Below are 20269 nucleotides of genomic sequence, written 5' to 3' on the forward strand. Positions count from 1 at the left end.
TTCATGCTCACCTCTGGCCACCTTTTCCCAACCTATAGCACCCTGCATTCCTTTGTGCTTCTATCACTGAGTTCATTTTTGGTTCCTCAAGTTAACTATGACAAATTTTTTCAGATAGGAAAGAGTAATTTGGAAAATTTGCCCTCCTAAAGAGGCAGAGATTTCAGTTAGAAAGTAATTTGCATTTAAATACTACTATAATAAAGCACATCATAATCATAATCACACTCTTAAGAATTATACATAACAGACTCATGCTCTTTTCTTATATTTTTTAACATAACCTTAGGTTAAAGGTTTAATTAAAATCATAATTGTTTTAATCATAATAATAAATTGTCAATTTAACTTAAAACAAGTATATCAGAATACAAAGCACATAGTATGTTCTTTGAACAAGTGTTTTATTTCCTGATTATAATAATTTCTAATTCTATAATGTTTGGAACTTTCACAAACATCTTTCTATCTTGGTGAACACCAGAAAAGATATTCTGGAAGTACTATTTAGGAGAGTTCAGGAAGAATACAAATTGGGCTAGTGTCCATATCCAATCTTCAAAACTCCTAGCAGATTCACTGCAGAAAGCACACAGCTGAATCAGAGAAGAGGGTTCTTTCTAATAGGAATCCCTTTGGAACCTGACACAAAATCCTTTTCAGTCTCTGAAACATCCGAAAGAGCCAGCCAACTCAGAATAGGGGTCTCCAAAAGTACCACTCAAGTACTACTTTCCTACTTTCCTCTCCTTGTCACAAAGGCCCTCTCTGCTTTTCTTCCTCACTCCAGTTCTTTCTCAAGCTTCTCACCACCAGAACTGAGAGAAAAGAGGTCCTCTGATCCAGGCAAGTCTATGGAGGACCCATGAGTATTAAGTTGAGCAGACCACCTGCTCCTCAACTGCAACTCCCTCTTCTATCTTGCTTCCTCTAAAGGTGTATTCATAGCAGTAAACCTTGCTAGGAGGCCAGGTTTCGTCCAAAGACTCCAAAATATGTACACACACACACACACACACACACACACACACACACACACACACACACAGTATAAATTGGTAACTTGTCCTCTAAGCTCTAAACTTCTGGCTTTCTCATGCGGTACATGTGAGAATTTTTCAGGACATTTGTGGGGGACTTGCCCCACAAATACATGTATAGAAAAACAGGTAGGTAGATAGATTGCATAGATGATATATGGTGATATCTATGTCTATCTGTCTGTCTGTCTGTCTGTCTCTCTCTCTCTCTCTCTCTCATCATTTAATCTTCCTGCTCAGGTAGTGTGCTGTCTAAACTAGCGCCCTGTCTGGAAATGAAATGCAAGTCTCCTCTTGTTGAAGTCATCTCTACAAGTAATTTCTTGGCACAAAGCACTACATTGGAAGCCAGTTCTACCACTCCTTAGTTATTCTTCAAGGTATGTCTGTGTGCCGTGCCTGTGCATATAAAGGGAGGGGAGTGGGATATTTCTAGTTCTAGTCATTGTCAGATTTCTTTAGCATATGAGGTCTCCTTGACCCATCCCTAGTTGTTGTTCTTTGGGTAATAGGGAAAGTTCAACACAACATCCCATTAAACAAATAATAATATATACAATTAAAAACAGCACATACATTAAATGATAAATGGAAACACATAGTAGTTGTGTGCATACAAGGAAATATGCAATTATATTTGCAGTGTATGCATATATCACATATCTACAAGCATGTGAACCAACTATAAACAAGCAGAAAATAAGAAAAACAAGGTGATCTACAGAATCACTAGTCATCAAATTCGTGTTAAGATTTTATGGTGTGAAAACTATATTTCAATAAAGCTGTGGAATATAAATGTACAATAAGACAAAAAAAAACAGAGAGGGGGAAAATAAGAAAAGCAAATATTCCTAAATTTCAAAAAGGTAAAGATAAATCAATTCAGCCTCTTGGTATTGAGTCATCTGCAGAAAAAATAGGCGTGAATCTAATTCAGATATCTGAGGCTTCACACCAAAAGTCTTGTCCAGATGATTTTAATTCTGTTCTCAGATATCTAATACTTTATATTTCTTAGAGAGAAAATAAGTAAATTTATTTCTCCTTTCAAATGTACTATTTGTCCCTTTCAGCTTATTTTCTACCAGACCACTTTAGGTATCTACAGAAATAAATATAAAATCACATATACTGCTTTTCGAAGTTAAAAATTGGAAGCACAATAATTTATTAATAAAAACAAATGATAAAATTCTAAAAACATAAATGCCTTAGTGCCAAAATATAGTCACATTAGGTAGACACATGAGATGTAGGTGCGCAGAATTAAACCACTGTCAAGCACTTACTGTAACTTGCTTTCCTGTCTAGGAAAAGACTCGTTTTCTTCAAGGATCCTGGCATGTTTTACCTTAAGGAGCCTGCCTCGTGGTAATAGTCTCTTTTAAGTAATTCTGAGTGAGTACACAAATTGGAGGGCAGATGAGAGTGGCATTTTTCTGAACCATCTCCAAACAATAATAGAAGTTACTAAATATACTTCAGGTGTCAATAATACCTGACTTTGTCCCAGAGAATCTTAAAGGCAATCAGCTCAAACAAAGTCTAAAATATGTTAACTGATATAAACTTGTCACTGTGGCCCAAACTCTATTATGAAAACAGAATTATCACTATGAATTCAAAGCCATATAACAACTTACAAGATTAGTGTTTTCCCTCACTTACCCACTTAAACACTGCATCTAAACACTGCACCTACAAAAGAAACTTAACATTAGCTTCCAACTTAACCTCCCAGGATCAGCTTAAAAGGCTTAACATTTTATTGACCGGGTCCTTCTCTTACATTTAAATTCTAATTCTACCCCTAGAAGTCACTTCCCTTCACTGATTAATTCTGCTATTTCAAAGAAATCACTCCCCATCCTGAAGTCATCCTACAATTTTAATATCATAATGAAATACAATAATAGAAATACTTATAAAATACAATTTTAAAAATTACATTAAACAAATATAACAGGAAAAAATTTTTTAAAAATATAAACTCTACACTTTCTTAACTGGAAGCCTACCTATAGGCCACTTTAATATAGAGAACTGCTATTTTAATCATAACTTTGCATATTTCTATAATGCCTATATGCATGCTTTGATTGAATACCTAATACATCAATATTTAAAGTTTTTAATGTGATAACTGCTTCTTGTTAATTTGTCTAATTTAGGTTGGATTGATGGCAACACTATTCTCAGAGCATGATGTACATTTAAAATGTTTCTATGTTTTGTTTTAATAGCATTTATAGTAGAGAACCCAGTCTCACAGAGATATGTTAACGGGAAGAGAAGAAGAGATTTTAAAGCAATCTCAACAAGCTCAGGATACTTTTTAATTTTTATCCAAAATGAAGAGATGCTGTATTTTCAAAATTCATTTTTAATCTTTCATCAGTAGCAAGTTTTAACAACTTATCCCATAGAGTTATAGTTAAATTTATATTATCTTTTGATGAAAGAAATAGATTGTGAATCCATGAATTTCCTATGTGCAGATCTTCTTTTGATGAAAAATACAATTCAAAACAATCTAACAAATTTGTAAGGTGTTCATTGATAACTTTTCTCAGATATGCAATATCAAGATCATTACCTATTCAATGATAGTAGTTATTAAATTATGGAACATATCATAACAATCTGTAGAAATTCTGTTTCTCCAAGCTTCTAACTTTTCTTTTTGTCCTTCCATCTTATCTGCCATTGAAAAACATGTTTTCTTTCTTTGCATGGAAACATTAAGATTAAAAATACTGAAGATATTTAAATAATAAATAAGCAAGTCTGGCTGTCCAATTCACATCTTTGAAAAGCTGGGACCAAACTGGCCTCTTGCTTTGTAGGAAGAACTAAAGAGTTCATTTCGTATTTCAAACATTCTTGATAGAACTTTTCCCTATGATAACCACCATATCTCAGCATGCAATAACAGTTGCTTTATGATCAGCTTCCATATTATCACATAATAAAGAGAATAATCTGGAATTTAATGCATTAGATTTTACATAATTCACAATTTTTACAATGTCAGTAAGCACACTAGTTCAGCTGATTTTTTTTCACAGCAAGACTTGCTCGATGAATACAGCAATACATTATATTACATTCTAGCACAAGTTTCTTAATCTTGGTCACCAATTCAGAATGTTTTCCTGTCACTGAAGTTGCACCATCAGAATATATTCCTATACAAAACTTAAATTCCAAACCACATTTGTCGACAACATAATTCTTCACAGCTTCATACAGTTCTGAGCTAGTTGTGTTGGTAAAGAGGCTGGGAAAAAAAATTCTTTTATATCATCATGCTCAAACCTCACATATGCTAAAAGAACTATCATGTTAGCAATATCTCTGTATTCATCAAGTTGCAATGAAAAATACTTTGCTACTTTTATTTGTTCTGTGAGTTGGTCCTCCATATCATTAGCCAGTTCCTGAATACATCAAGCTATGGTACCACTGGAAAGTGGTACTTGAGCCACCTTCTTTGCTGCAGATTCAGCCAACATTTCCAAGCAAACTTCTTTGATGCAGTCTTTCACTAATGTCTCAGCAATTGTGTCTGGTGTTTTAGACTTGGCAACTGGAAGTGCTACTTTATAAGAAGCTTGCAAAGCACTAATGTTTATATGAGAGAACGCCTATTTTAGTTGGCTTTTCAAGTCACTACTCTTTTTTTCAAAAAATTCTTTTGGTTGTGAACTTATTTATGTTTTGAATAAAAATGCCACTTAAATTTTGATGGTTTCATTGCTTCGTTAGATAGTACATCTCCACTGTGGTTTTACTATTTCACCACCAATTACGGCTGCAAAACCAAATTCAATATATGAGGGATCATACTTCTGAGTAAAACTAGTATGAACTCCTTTTGTTTTCACTTTTTCGGGATGACTTCTGTTGTTATTTCTTTTATTACTATTGCTATAGTCAGAAAAGGTGTGTCTTTTTTTTTTTTGGATAAAAAAGTTCAGTAAAGCTTGTTTAGCCATCTGCAAATTAGGATTAAAAAGAAATAATACAAATTTTTCTTTCCTACTTTATCTAATTAATGTTAAACTACAAATTACAAACTAGACTTGATTTAAAAATGATTTTAAAATTAAGTTATAAAATTTTATCTGAGTTTTATATACTTTTGAGTTACAGCTGACAAACTAACTAAAATATCACACTTTATAACATGAAACTATTTTGCTTGACTAGTGTGCAATTTCCACCACATGTGACTCAGCTTGAGAGTTTAACAACACCCAAAGTCTGTATGCTATGCAAAAAGACAGATACATTAATCATGCACTTGGGTGTCAGAGCAATGTCAAATTGTGATAAGTTTCTAAATACTTTCTAAGTACTCATTATAGACGTATAGTTTTCAGACTGGCACTGGTGGCACTCTGAATGCCACTATACCAAATTATTTGTAACCTCCATATTTCACATTCTAACCTGAATACACAGTAACTCTACTTTATAAAACCTACTGATTTAAAATCTTGTTGGCCTTTTCTTACATTATCTATTTAAATCTGGAAACTAAACTTTTTTCCAACACAAACCTATATCTCCCAAACAAATTTATCATCCCCTGCTCTTCCAAAATATTTCTTTATTTGATCTGAGATGCCCTTTCTTGGCTTTATACAGTTCTGAGCTAGTTGTGTTTGTTGGTTAAGAGGCTGAAGAAGGAATCTTCCCTTATATCATCATCATGCTCAAACATCACATATACTAAAAGAATTATCACGTTAGCAATATCTCCACATTGATCAAGTTGCCCCTAAACTCACATACAATTAAAACAAAGTAGCATTAAATTCATCTGTACACAAATTCATCCTTCAGCATAAACATTTATCCCCTGAATGGTAGCTTTCTCATTCTCCCAAGAAATACCTAACATCAGAAAGTAATAATAATAAAAAAAAAAAGATGGCATGCAGCAGCACTCCAGGACAATAAATAAGACAGCATTCAAGGCTACAACTTCCAACATGAAAAAGGTTGGGGGGCGGGGAGCATTAAAAGTAATTGGCCTTCAAAAAGCTCACTGATAGGGCCTCAAGTATCCGCAAACAATTAAGCAGATCATGGGGGTCCTGATCTAAGATTTGGAACTGGGTATCCTGGTTTCTTCCCTTTGCAGGACGAATACTGATGATTATCATAGCCCTAGTGTTCGGGCTCCGTCTATTAAATCTTTTAACAAAGTTTGTTTTCTTCTCACCTAGAGACCATCAAGCTGCAAATGGTCCTTGATATGGAACCTCGAATGAACACATCCTTCTGCCGTGAACCCTTAGATAGACCTGCCGTTCTTTTCAACGTCCCTCCTCAGCATGAAGCAGCCAGAGAAGTCATTGTCCCTTCACCCTAATGGCGGTTTGGGTTACGTGTTCAGAGGGGGAATTGAGATAGAAAAGTTAGTAAATGTTAGGCAGAACAGGGCAGTTCACAGTAGCAACACATAGTTCGAGGGCCACATCCAGTCAAGGAGCCCACAGTGCACCCTAAAGCGCACCCTAGCGTGCGGGGTGCAGATGTGCCAACCAATCAGAAAAAAAGCGCATAGAAACCTTTAAGCCAACCAATCAGAAAGAGACACACCCATCTTGTCGGACCAGAATGAGTAGCTAGCATATAAACCTATAAAAGAGGAGCTTTTTTTTTTTTTCTATTCAGGGGCATCCCACTTTCGAGTATCCCCTCTCGCAAGAAAGCTGTAACTCTGCGCTTCAATAAATCCTATCACTTTACCTCGTTTAAAAAAAAAGTAATTGGCCTTTCTTCGGAGAAAATATTTCCAAAATGGCTATAACTGTGATTTAGCAGACTACATCAAAAAATTTTCACTCATCATGATCACAGTAACTTTAACAAGATTCTTCCCCTTCTTTGATCTACAGCAGATAGACTCTTACCCAATCTCCTACTTTGGGGCCTCAAGTATCCGCAAACAATTAAGCAGATCATGGGAGTCCTGATGAAATGGTGCCTCCGATGGGTTTAGCATTTTAGAAGGTTGAACAGTCAAACTTTGAATTTCATCATGTTTCCTTTTTATTGCAGTGGTCTCACAGCAAAGACTACAAGTTATTCTGTGATGGTCTTATATTGAGAGGGCACTCCACAGATTGCGTGGGCATTTCTGTTACATGATATACAAATATTAGCATCTGTACATTCTTTTTCACAAACTACACAGGAAAAGATTTTAGTCTGTTTTTAGAGGGGTTTTATTGGACCACCTTAGGAGTAACAGAAAGATTCTCTTCAATATCACTACTATCTATTCCAGTCTCAAAGTTTTCTTCATAGTGGGTTTTTAAATTGTTTCCAAATTACTTGTTGGCCTGTTCTAATTTATTTTCTGTGGTCAGGCTGGCAACAAGTTCTTCAGTTAACTGAGAATGACATAGGTTGTTTAGTTTCAGAACTAAAATGTACCTTCACATGGAGTCTGTTGCATGCCTCTGTGGTAGGGTTGATTTTGGGTTATCTGAAGGAACCACAAAAATCAGCCTAGTGTAACAAATTGTCAGTTTGTATCCAGGAGATAATCCAACTTTGGATACCTCATTAGTTTGATTTATAGAACTTTGGCTTTGGCAGGGCCGAGGCTTCCCATGGACAATTTTCAATTCTGGCCAAATACTACTGAGTTCATTGACAATCCATCTTGAAAACTCCCTCCCATTGTCAGATTGCAGGACACTGGGTGCTCCAATAATTGTAAAAATATCAACATGTCAACTTCCTGAGGCCTTTCAGATTTTAATGACTGCAAAAAACTCAACTTCATATGAAGGTCTTGATAATGCATTATAAATTTAAACTCTCCATCAGGATTCAATTGCATGTCTATAAGATCTACTTGGCATCTTGAGTTAACTTCCTTAATTGTTTCTGATATGAGAACTTTCTTGAGTTTTGAATGTTTCTGTTGGCATGGCTTTCAGAGTGTCAAGTACAGCATTATAACTTCTGTTGTGATGTTCTTGTATTTTGCTTGTAACTCTTTTTCCATGTGGGTATGTCCACCATGTCCGATGCTAAGATGTGTATCATGTAGAATGTCAAATAAGTTCTCACTATGTAAATAATACCGTATTTTATCTGTGTCCCCATTAATAGCCTCAATCAGCTTCCATTTCCTTTTATGAGGATCACATCAAATCTAGCCAAGCAACAGTAATCAACTGATCCCTTTTTTGCCTTAACTTTAGCCTCATTCACTTCCCTTATTAATTACTTTTGTTTTTCAATAACACTGCTAGGCTTCTGAAAAATTTTTTTCTCATGTGTTCTAGTTCAATTTCTGCTTCATTAGTATCTAAGCTACTACACATCACCCATGCATTGCAACATCATAGAAAGCCACAAAAATGACCCTAAAATATAAAGACAAAAATCAATTAGAATATTTGGAAATATAACTTAAAATACATATATTAACCAAATAGCCACTAGAGCTTAGAGTAGAAGTAGAGGCTATGGACACATAAAGCGAGGGGATACAATTTTGGCTAAAGAGTCTAGTTTTAGAAGAATAAAGAGTGGGTAAATGAAGAATTTTAGACAGGAACAAAAAGTTCTAATATGGTAAAGAGTAGAAAGCCAGAATATGACTTTCCAAAGTAGTTTCTGAAGTTAGCCTCAAGGTAAAGCCCTGTTTTACCTGTAAAACAGGAAAGCAAATTGATGTTATTTTTTTATTAACTACACAAGAAAAAAAATTTTGGGGGGGCTAGAGAAGCCTCAGCAATATATTAATTAATTTTTTAAATGCCCCAGATTATACCATATTTTATTTTATTCAATCAGGTTAGCTGTTACAGCAACATCTGGGGTCAAGTTTCAACATTATATGTTTACATCAGCTGCCTTTTGGGATTTGTGAAACTATTATTCCAATTCAAATATCCTTATTACTAACTTTAATAAAGAAAGAGTTGTAAATGAGTCTGAAGTAATGAAAAATTTCTGACAATAGAGCATATTAAAAGACATTTAGAATATTTATAATAACAGAAACATTTAGAAAAATTCAAACTTGGCTAGACTTAAGGAAACTATTTTTTAAAAACCAAAAAGAGAGGGGGGAAAATGGTGTAGATGATAGAGACACTGTTCATCTCTCTGGCGACCAAATCGAAGTTGTGATGAAAACAAGGAGCAGCACCAAGGGAAAATTTCCTCAGATCTGTAGGAACAAGTCATACAACTAGGGAGAAGTCCAAGAAATCACCCTGCAATGGCAGAAGGTAGGACGGGGTGAGAACATGGGGCTGCTTGGTCTTGAGCGGTTGAGTGAGATGGAGGCTGTGGCAGCAGCAGAAGCCTCCTAAAGAGGCTGTGTCCTCAAGCAGATTTTCATGGTGACAGACTAACTCACTCTGAGCACCAGTGCTGATTCAGCTGCATGCAGCGGGCAGCAGGGACTTACAAGGAGACATTGTCGGAGTGAGGGCCGAGACAAGACTCGCTCTATACAGAAGTGCAGATAGTATCCATTGTTCCCTGTTGAGCCTTAACCCCTTCCCAGTGTTTGAACACAGCACTGCCATAGCCAAGATGTCATCAAAATGGATAACAGGTCACTTCGCCCAGAGGAATCTCTTAAACCTCGCTTTCCCCAACTCACAGCCCCACCCAAGCCACATCCAGTATATCCTTAGCGAGTCAGGTGCTCCTTGCTGAGCAACACCTAGACTCACACTGGAGGCACCTGGCCTCGGTTTCTGGTGTGGCCTTTTGAGGCAACTATAAGCACAGCATCTATGGACTGCTTGCTGAATCTTAACAGGTAGCCCCAGAAGGGTAGGAGCTTGAACTAAATTTGGTCTGCAGTTGAACCCCTCTCAGGACTGTGCCACTGGACACCTACTTCACTAATAAAACCTGGAGACTTAAGAGCTTTTCTTAGTACATTGAAAGAGACACAGAATAGCAGCCAAATGGGAAGACAAAGAAGCAGAAACCATATGAGAGAAGAGAACAGAGATGCAGATATAATGGAGTCAAGTAATCTAACAGATGCAGAGTTCAAAACACTGGTTATAAAGATGTTCAATGAACTTAGGGGGAGTGTAGATAAATTCAGTGAGAAATTCAACAAAGAGATAAAAAACATAAAAATGAAAATGGAAATTATAAAAGGGAACCAGTCTGAAATGAAGAACACATGATCTGAGATGAGAAGTATATTAAATGGAATAAACAAGAGAATAAACAAAGAGAACAAAGAAAAGGATCAAATGCCCCACCTAGAATTTGGGAAAGCCAAGGACACGGAATCAGAATGGCAAGAGATAAGATGCCAAGACTATAAAAATAATTTAAAGAGCATGTGGGATATTATTAAGGGTCCAAATATCCATCTGATTGGTGTAACTGAAGAAAACCAAGATGTTGAATAGCTGGTTGAAGAAAGAACCTGGTGAAGAAATGAACATAAAGCTCCAGGAAGCTCAGAAAATTCCAAAACTCAGGAATCCAAAGAGGCCCACACCAAGACACATCATAATTAAAATGCCAAAGTTTAAATACAAAGAAAGAATATTAAAAGCAGCAAAAAAAGACAAGAAAAAAGAAACAAAACAAAACAAAAACCCAGATAGTTACTTATAAGGGAACACCCATAAGACTTCCAGCTGATTTCTCAAAAGAAACTATGCAGGAAAGAAGGGCATAGTACAAAATATTTGACAAGATGAAGACCCAAGATCTACAAACAAGAATAATTTATCCAGCAGAGTTGAAGGAAAGATAAAAATAAGCTAAAGGAATTTATCACCACCAAGCCAGTATTACAGGAAATGTCAGAGAGACTTCTTTAAGAAGAAACATGTCTCAAAAACAGGAATAAAAAATAGTAACAACTATAGTCAATAAGTACCTTAAATGGAAAAGAATTAAGGGCGCCAACCAAAAGACAGAGCGGCTGAAAGCATGAGAAAACAAGACCCCTGCATATGAAAAGGAAGGGGATGGAAAAAGATATTGCTCTGATGGACCTAGAAGGTATTTAAGTCAGACAGAAAGATAAACACTATATAATTTCACTTATATGCAGTATCTAAGGAATAAAAAGAACAAACTAATCAGACTCACAAATACAGTGGACAATTTGGTGTCGGGCAAAGGGGAGGTGGGGTTAGGGGGCTGGGAGAATGAGGTAAAGGGCTAATGGATGGTCACAGGGATGGGGAGCATGGCATAGGGAATGCAGTTAGCATTAATACATTGGGTAGGTGGCCGGTCAGGGGAGGAAGGGTGGGGAGATCATTTTATGAACTATATAGATGTATAACCAATGTACTGTATACCTGAAACTAAATTTTAAAAAAATGAAAAAAGAATAATTTGAAATTAGTATATCACCTCTAGATAGTCTTTTTCTTTTTTTTTTTTTTTTTGTCAGGCAAGGCAACCCTTGGTTGACCTCACAGATTGCAAGGACCTTGTCAGCTTATGTCTACAGCACCTGGTCTTCCTAGGTGGTCTCCCATCCAAGTAAGAGCCAGACCCAACCCTACTTAGCTTCCGAAATCAGACATGATCAGGCTTGTTCAGGATAGAATGGCCATAGACACCTCTAGAGAGTCTTATAACTGTTTGGAAAAAGTAATTTCTCTCAAGTCAACATTGTTCAAACCACCAATTTTCATATCAAATATTGAACTAGTAAATTTAAATCATACTCAAATGTTCATAATTTCCAAAACTAGGTTCAAATAAATGATATGTTACTGTGTGTTTTGGCCTCACTTAACTCTCTACTGTTCTAATAAGACTTACCTGATGATTTATTTTAAATTCATGGTGAGTTCTTAGAAAACAATTTATTCATAACACAAAGTAGCAATGTAACATTTTCTTCTTTAACTGTTTCATATGTAAGACTAACAAGATTGTCAGTTGCTAAAGAAGCAAGGATCACTATTTCTCTAGTATCTTTTCTATTATCTAATACATTATTACAATGAAAAGTGTTGGATAAAAATTTATTGACTAACTTTAAAATAAAGATGACAATACTCATGGTAAGTGCTACCTCATATGTGACTGAAAAGATCATTATATGGATAGTATTTCCTTCAACGTTGATACATTTTGTGCCATGCTATGGAGCCATGACCAGAAAAGGAAGGTAAATAAGTACGAATTTGGAGGAAGAAAGGAATATAGAGCAATGAAATGAGAACCAGGAGAATATAAGCTCCAGAAGTTAGTAGAATCAGTACTAGTAGGTACAGGACAAGCAGGTAATAGGGAGTTGCTAGGGCTATAAGAGAAGAAAAAATTGTATTAAATATACTTAAGTCTTTTGGAAAAGATAGCTGCTCAAGAACCAGGGCAACCTGTGTTCCTGCCTCCACTACACTATTACTTGTTCTTAGAACTCATACATGACAAAAATTGTGGCAAATGCAATAGAAATGAGACCTACAGCTATATTGATAAGTGCTCAATATTTGTATACGAAGGCAATTTTGATTTATCCACAGGTACTTAATTCCACTGCAAAAATCCATAAAAAAATCTTTTGTTCAATTTTTTTTACATTGCCTGACTGCTTAATTCAACTCCTTTAATAACATTACACTATACTGGTTGACATTTCCTTCAGGTAAATTCAGTAGAAGATGCAGTGGAATGGGATTTGATAACTTTTCAATAGCTAGAGCCTTTACTCTCCCAAGCCTCACACTCTTTCCAGAGGCTAAATTATCCTCACCATCATCTTGAAATGGGTGGGGCTCTGGAGATTCACATTCCATTCTGTCTTCAACAGACTAGAGCTGGGTACCTAAGGACTCCTTTGCAATATCCAGAGGAGTAATTTCTTCCATAAGAATTTCCAGCCCATTATGTGCCCTGTGAAATCTGGGGACAAACAGGTACAGTGGGAAATTAATACAAGTGATCATTCGGAAATCATAGATAAACCTCAAAACATTCTTCTACTGAAATAGAATTAAAAAGAAAAAAGTCTTCTTGAATTCTTAAGAGGAGTGCAAGAGAGACAAGAAGAGAAAAAAAATGCTGAGCTTAATAAAGCCAGAGCCATACAACAGAAACTGTCTTCATTGGCTAAGAGTTAATATGCATCCCTGTGGTTTCTGTTTTGAGTAATAATAGAAAAACATTAGGGAAACATGGCAGAGTGAGAGACTTCCAGATCTCTCACCTTGAAACAACAATAAGCTGAACATCTAAAATTCAAAAAAGCAAAAACAAAAAAAAAAACAAAATAAAAACACCCAGCCTGTATGTCTGAGTGTGGGATCTGCACTTAAGAGCTACCACAGGTCAGAATCCCAGGAGTTGGGAGGTAGAAGGGATGAAACAAAGAAGGTTCCTCTAGAAGCATCCAGAGCTCCCTGAAGGAGGAGGGGGAAGGGGGAAGACGAAGCAGATTCCCTGAACGGCCCTGCCTAGGAATGCTGGGAGTAGCACCCAGAGGCAGTGACAAAAAGCAGAAAAGTGGAGATGGCAAAGAAGTAGGGATGGCAGAGAAGCAAAGCAGATTATTAGCAGCTGTGGTTGCAAAACTCGAGGCTGAGCCACAGCCCCATCTTCCAACCTAGAGGGCTCTTCCCCATATCTTCTGAGATCAAACACTGCAGAGCCCTAGAGAATCTCAGCAAATGCTACCAAAACTGCCACTAACACTGAAAGTGACAGAGATGGAGGGTATCGAGTGTGACTGAATATCTGTAAGGAAAAAAGGCATTGTGGAGACTTTATTTAAAGCAGGGATCCAAGAGGCATAGGCGACACCTACTGGAAACCAAAAGGAAAACATATACTTTGAATAGGCCAAAGACAGAGCTTTATATAATAAATCTTCTTTCTGGAAAAAAAAGTAGAATACAATTCCATTAATGACCAAGCAGAGAAATAGCCCATTAAACACCATAAAAAACAAGGTGACAATACAGCTCAGAAAGAATAAGACAAATCTCCAGAAAATAAGCTTAAAGACATAGAAATCTGCAAATTAAATGACAGAGAATTCAGGATGGTATTTCTGAAAAAAACTCAATGAGATCCAAATAAATTCACATCAACAATTTCAGGAATTGAAAAAACAACTAGGTCCGCAACATGAGTTCTTTAGCAAGGAAACTAAAATCTTCAAAAAAAATTAGAACTTTTGGACATGAAAAACACACTGAAAGATATAAAAAATTAAATAGTAAGCTTGAGAAATAGAATTGATCAAATGGAGGAAAGGATCAGTAATATCAAAGACAGAAGTCTAGAAATAAATCAGAAGAAAGAAGAGAGAAATCGAAGAATGAAAAATAATGAAAGAGAAAGTCAAAAACTAGCTGATACCATCAGGAAAGGAAACATAAGAATAATGGGCATTCTCAAAGGGGAGGAAAAGGAGCAGGGATTAGAAAGCGTTTTCGGACAAATAGTTGATGAAAATTTCCCAAATCTAAGGAATGAGCAGGAGCTTGGAATTCAAGAAGTCAACAGAACATCCAATTAGCTCAACCCAAAAAGGCCTACTCCAAGAAATTTAAAATTATCAAAAATCAATGATGAAGAAAGAATTCTCAGGGCAGCCAGAGAAAAGAAGACAGTAACCTATAAAGGAAAACCCATTAGATTATCGTCGGACTTCTCAGCACAAACCTTACAAACCAGAAAGGAGTGGAAACAAAAATTCAAATTATTATGTGAAAGGATCTACCAACCAAGAATAATGTATCTAACAAACTTCTCCTTTAGATATGAAGTAAAAATAAAGACCTTTCCAGACATACAAAAATTGAGGGAATTCTCTACTACAAGGCCTGCATTACAGAAAATACCGAAAGTAATGAGATGGCCTAAAACAAAATGACAAAAAGAAAAATACATAAATATGAGTAAAGGGACTAGCAGGGAGACGCAGAGTAGTGCAACTATTACTAAGCACAGGGTATTCATTGTAAGATTAAACAATAAGAAGAGATTTGCTATAGCAAGATGGAAATGAAGGTTCAGCATACATAGGGACAAACTGAGACAACAATGACAGAGAAGGGGAGGATTCAAAGATCCAAAATCACAAAGAGGAATGGAGATAAGGCACACACAGAAGAAAAAATATATATATCACTATCCTCTACATATTCATTATGATAACCATATGCCAAAGATTCTGAACTTAAGTATATAACATAAAACAAGAAGGACCAGAGGGAAAATCCACAAAACACAACCAAAATAAAAAAAATAGACACATAGGACAAGGAAGCAATAGCAACCCTGAGCTACCACAAAGCAAAAGATTAAATGGCTATAAGAAGACTTCATATTTCAATAACTACCCTAAATGTAAATGATCTCATCAATAAAAAGGCACGGAGTTGCAGATTGGATCAGAAAACAAAATCCAACCATATGCTGCCTCTAGGAGACATATTTCATTTCCAAAGACAAATACAGACTTAAAGTGAAGGAGTGAAACATGATATTTCAAGCAAATGGCATTCAGAGAAAATCAGGAGTAGTGGTAGTAATGTTGGACGAAATAGACTTCAAAATAAAAAAGATAAAGAAAGATACTGTGGGACACTTAATTATGATAAGGGGAATCATGTGCCAAGAAGGCAGAACACTTATTAATATCTATGCTCCCAATAAAGGAGCCTCAAAATATTTGAAGCAATCACTAAGAGAACTAAAGGGAGAAACAGACCAAAACACTATCGTAGTAGGGGACCTAAATACCCCACTGTCAGATATGGACAGATCATCCAAACAGAAAATCAATAAGGAAATAACAACCTTAAATGACACATTAGGCCAACTGGACATAATTGACATTTACAGAGCCTTTCATTCCAAAACAGCTGCTTTTACATTCTTCTCTAATGTACATGAAACATTCTCAAGGATTGACCGCATACGGGGACACTGAGATAGTCTCAACAAATATAATAAAGAGTTGAAATCATACCAACCATATTCTCTAATGAAAATGCTTTGAAGCAGATCAACTTAAAAAGAAAGAGAGAAGAACAAATACATGGAGATTAAACAGCATGCTACTGAAGAATAACTGGGTCAGAGAAGAAACAAAAAGAGAGATCGAGAGAGACATAGAAACAAATAATAATGATAATACAGCATATCAAAACTTTTGGGACATAGCTAAAGTAGTCGTAAGAGGAAAGTTCATATCATTAAAGGTCTATTTCCAAAAACAAGAACGTGCCCAAATAAACAACTTAACACTTCATCTTAAAAAATTAGAAGAGGAAGAACAAATGAAGCCTAAAGTCAGCAGAAGGAAAGAAATAATCAAAATTAGAGCAGAATTAAATGAAATTATAAACAAAAAAAATAGAAAAAATAAATGCAACAAAGAGCTGGTTCTTTAAGAAGGTTAATAAAATGGGCAACCCCAGGCTAGACTCACTAAAGAAAAGTAAAAAGAAAACAAATTAACAAAATCAGGGATGAAAGAGGAAAATTTACAACTGATATTGCAGAAATATAAAGGATCATACAAGAAAACTACGAAAAAGTATATGACACCAAATTTAATAACTTAGAAGAAATGGACCAGTACTTAGAAAGATATAACATTCCTAGACAGAATCAAGAACTGGAAAATCTAAGTAGACTGATCAGCAGAATGGAAATTGAAACAATCATTAAAAACTACCAAAAAGTAAAACTCTGGACCAGATGGCTTCACCATTGAATTCTACCAAACATTCAAAGAAGATTTAATACCTATTCTCCTCAAACTCTTCCAAAAAATCAAAGAGGAGACAATATTTCCCAACTCATTTTATTAGGCCAATATGACCCTGATAGCAAAACCTGGTAAAGATACCACAAAAAAAGGAAACTACAGACCGATATCTCCCATGGAGAGAGATGCAAAAATCCTAAATGAGATACTAGCAAACCAAAAACAGGAAAATATTAAAAAGATTATACACTACAATGAAGTGGGCTTATCCCAGACGCACAGGGATGGTTCAACATACACAAATTGATTAATGCGATACATCACATAAACAATTTAAAAAATAAGAATTACATGACCATATGGATAGATGCAGAAAAAGCCTCTGACAAGATACGGCATTCATTTATAATCAAAACACTTAACAAAATCAGTATACAAGGAAAGTACCTTAAAATAATAAAGGCCAATTATGACAAACCCTCAGCCAACATTATACTTAATGGTGAAAAACTAAAAACCTTCCCTCTAAAAGCAGGAACAAGACAAGACTGCCCACTTATCACCACTGTTATTGAATATAACATTGGAGGTCCTAACGAATGCAATTGGATAAGAGAAAGATATAAAAGGCATCCAAATAGGAAACAAAGAAGTCAAACTGTCACTATTTGCGAATGACATGATTCTCTATATAGAAAACCCTAAAGATTCCACAAGAACACTACTAGAAACAATAGGCAAATACAGTAAAGTTTCTGGACACAAAATCAATGTTCAAAAATCCATAGCGTTCCTATACTCCAAAAATGATTTGTCAGAATAAGAAGTGGAAAAATAATTCCTTTTGCAATTGCAACAAAAGAATAAAATACCTAGGAATAAATCTAAAGAAACACATGAAGGACTTATATAATGAACACAAAAGACCCTATTAAAAGAGATTGAAGAGGATACAACGAAATGGAAAGATATTTCATTCATTGATTGGAAGAATCAACATAGTTAAAATGACCTTACTACCTAAAGCATTATACAGATTTAATGCAATCCCCCATCAAAATCCCATCAGCATTTTTTAAAGAAATAGGACAAAAAGTCATCAGATTTGTATGGAAGCACAAAACCCCAAATTGCCAAAGTCATCCTGAGAAAAGGAATGAGGCTAGAGGCATCACTCTGCCCAACTTCAAATTATACTACAAAGTGACAGTAATCAAAACAGCATAGAATTGGCAGAACAGACACACATACCAGTGGAACAGAATCAAGAGTCCAGAAATAAACCCATGTTTGTATGGGCATATAATTTTTGACCAAAGAGCCAAAAACATACAGTGGAGAAAGGGAAGCTTCTTCAATAAATGGTGCTGGAAAAACTGGAAAGCTACCCGCAAAATAGTGATACTAGACTGTTGTCTATCACCACACACCAAAATTAACTCAAAATGGATTAAGGACCTGAATATAAGATCTGAAACAATAAAATGCATCGATTAAAACACAGGAACTAAACTCATGGACCTTGAATTTAAAGAGGATTTTATGAAGTTGACCTCAAAGGCAAGGGAAGTAAAAGCAAGAATAATGAATGGGACTACATCAAACTAAATAGCTTCTGCACAGCAAAAGAAACAAGGTAAAGAGACAACCATCCAAATGGGAAAATATATTTGCAAGCAAAGCCTCTGATTAGGGCCTAATACACAAAATATACAAAGAATTCATACAACTCAATAATAACAAAAACAACAATAACAAAACAATCCAATTTAAAAATGAACAGAGGACCTGAATAGACATTTCTTCCAAGAAGACATACAAATGGCCAACAAACATGAAAGGATACTCAACATCGATAGCTATGAGGAAAATGCAAATCAAAACCACAATGAGATACCATCTCACATCTGTTAGAATAGCTATTATCAACAGGATAAGTAATAACAAATGGTGGAGAGGATGTGGAGAAATAGGAACCTCATATACTGCTGGTGGGACTGCAAATTGGTACAGCCACTATGGAAAACGGTATGAAAGTTCCACAAAAAAAAAAAAAAAAAAACAAGAATTGATCTATCATATGATCCAGCAATCCCTCTACTGGGTATTTACCCCACAGACTTAAAAACATATATCTGAATAGCAATTTACTCATCGATATTCATAGCAGCATTATTCAGTGTGGGCAGGACATGGAAGCAACCAAAGTACCCTTCAATAGGTAATTGGATAAAGAAGCTGTGGTACTTATATACAATGGAATATTATTTGTAAGAAGAGATGAAATACTACCATTTTTGACAACGTGGATGGACCTCGAGATAATTATGCTAAGCAAAATAAGCCAGACAGAGAAAGCTGAAAATCACATAGTATCACTTATAAGTGGGATGTAAATCTAAAAGTCACAGTTGAACAGGATAAACAAGCAGAGACTCATCAACATGGACAACAGACTAGTGGTTACCAGAGGGTAGTGGGGAAGGGGGGAGGAGTGGAAAAGGGGTTAATATGAGGTGAGAAAAAGAAATCTAAATATGGGCAGTGAAGACACAACGCAATGTATATATTGCCTTACCGTTGAACTGTACACCTGAAACTTATTGGATTCCGTTAACTAATGTCACCATAATAAAAATAAAAATTTAAAATTTAAAAAAAATGTATCGAAGGACTCTTTCCTAAACTATGATAATTGTAAGAAAATTGTAAATGAGTTTGAATATAAGGAATTAAAAATAAATACTTTACAACAACAAAGCAATCCAATTTAAAAATGGACAGAGGACCTGAACAGACACTTCTTCCAAGAAGACATACAAATGGCCAACAAACATGAAAGGATACTATGAGTGAGGGGTGTGCAGGTTATCTAATAAGGACTAATGAGATGTTTAACCCAGGAAGGAATGTGCCAGTTGTTTTAGACCGAATGTGAAAACTAGCCCAATGTAATGGGAAAGGAAAAAAAAAAAAAAGCCAATTAAGTTGGATAACTGTGTTGGGTTATCCAACTCATACTAATCATCTAACATATGGTTTATAATTAAATTTTCCCAATTGTCTCCTAAGTAGATGTTGTTTTTTCCTAAGTCCATGATCCAATTATTATTTATTCATTGTAATACCTCTTGCATCTTTTAATCCAAAATAGTTCCTTGCCTTTTTTGTGATATTAAATATTAAAAAGAAAGAGCCAATTGTCATATAGAAAATTCCACATTAGGGATTTATCTGATTGTTTTTTCACAAATAGATGTTGGTTAAACATTTCTGGAAGAATACTATGTAAGTGATGCATATTTATTATGTCATACCACAGAGTACATACTATAAGTTATTTCATTTGATCACTCAATTAAGGTAATGGCCACCAGATCTGTTAATTGAAAAACTACATTTTTCCTACTATAATTTATAAGTCAGCTAGGAGGTAAAGATTTGGAACTATGTAAATATCTTATTCTCCAGTGATTTTAGCATTCATTGACTTTTGCTTGCTTGAATAAAA

The 20269-nt window shown here is 35.4% G+C and overlaps 2 pseudogenes; both read right to left on the reverse strand.

Annotated features, from left to right (window-relative positions):
* Nucleotides 1-3158: 3158 nt before the first annotated feature.
* LOC107504237 overlaps nucleotides 3159-20269 on the reverse strand; it is a 36480-nt pseudogene continuing 19369 nt past the window's right edge.
* Nucleotides 11524-11642, reverse strand: LOC118605378 (annotated as a pseudogene).

The sequence above is a fragment of the Rousettus aegyptiacus genome, unplaced genomic scaffold (genome assembly GCF_014176215.1).
Source record: "Rousettus aegyptiacus isolate mRouAeg1 unplaced genomic scaffold, mRouAeg1.p scaffold_m13_p_1, whole genome shotgun sequence".
Lineage (NCBI taxonomy): Eukaryota > Metazoa > Chordata > Mammalia > Chiroptera > Pteropodidae > Rousettus > Rousettus aegyptiacus.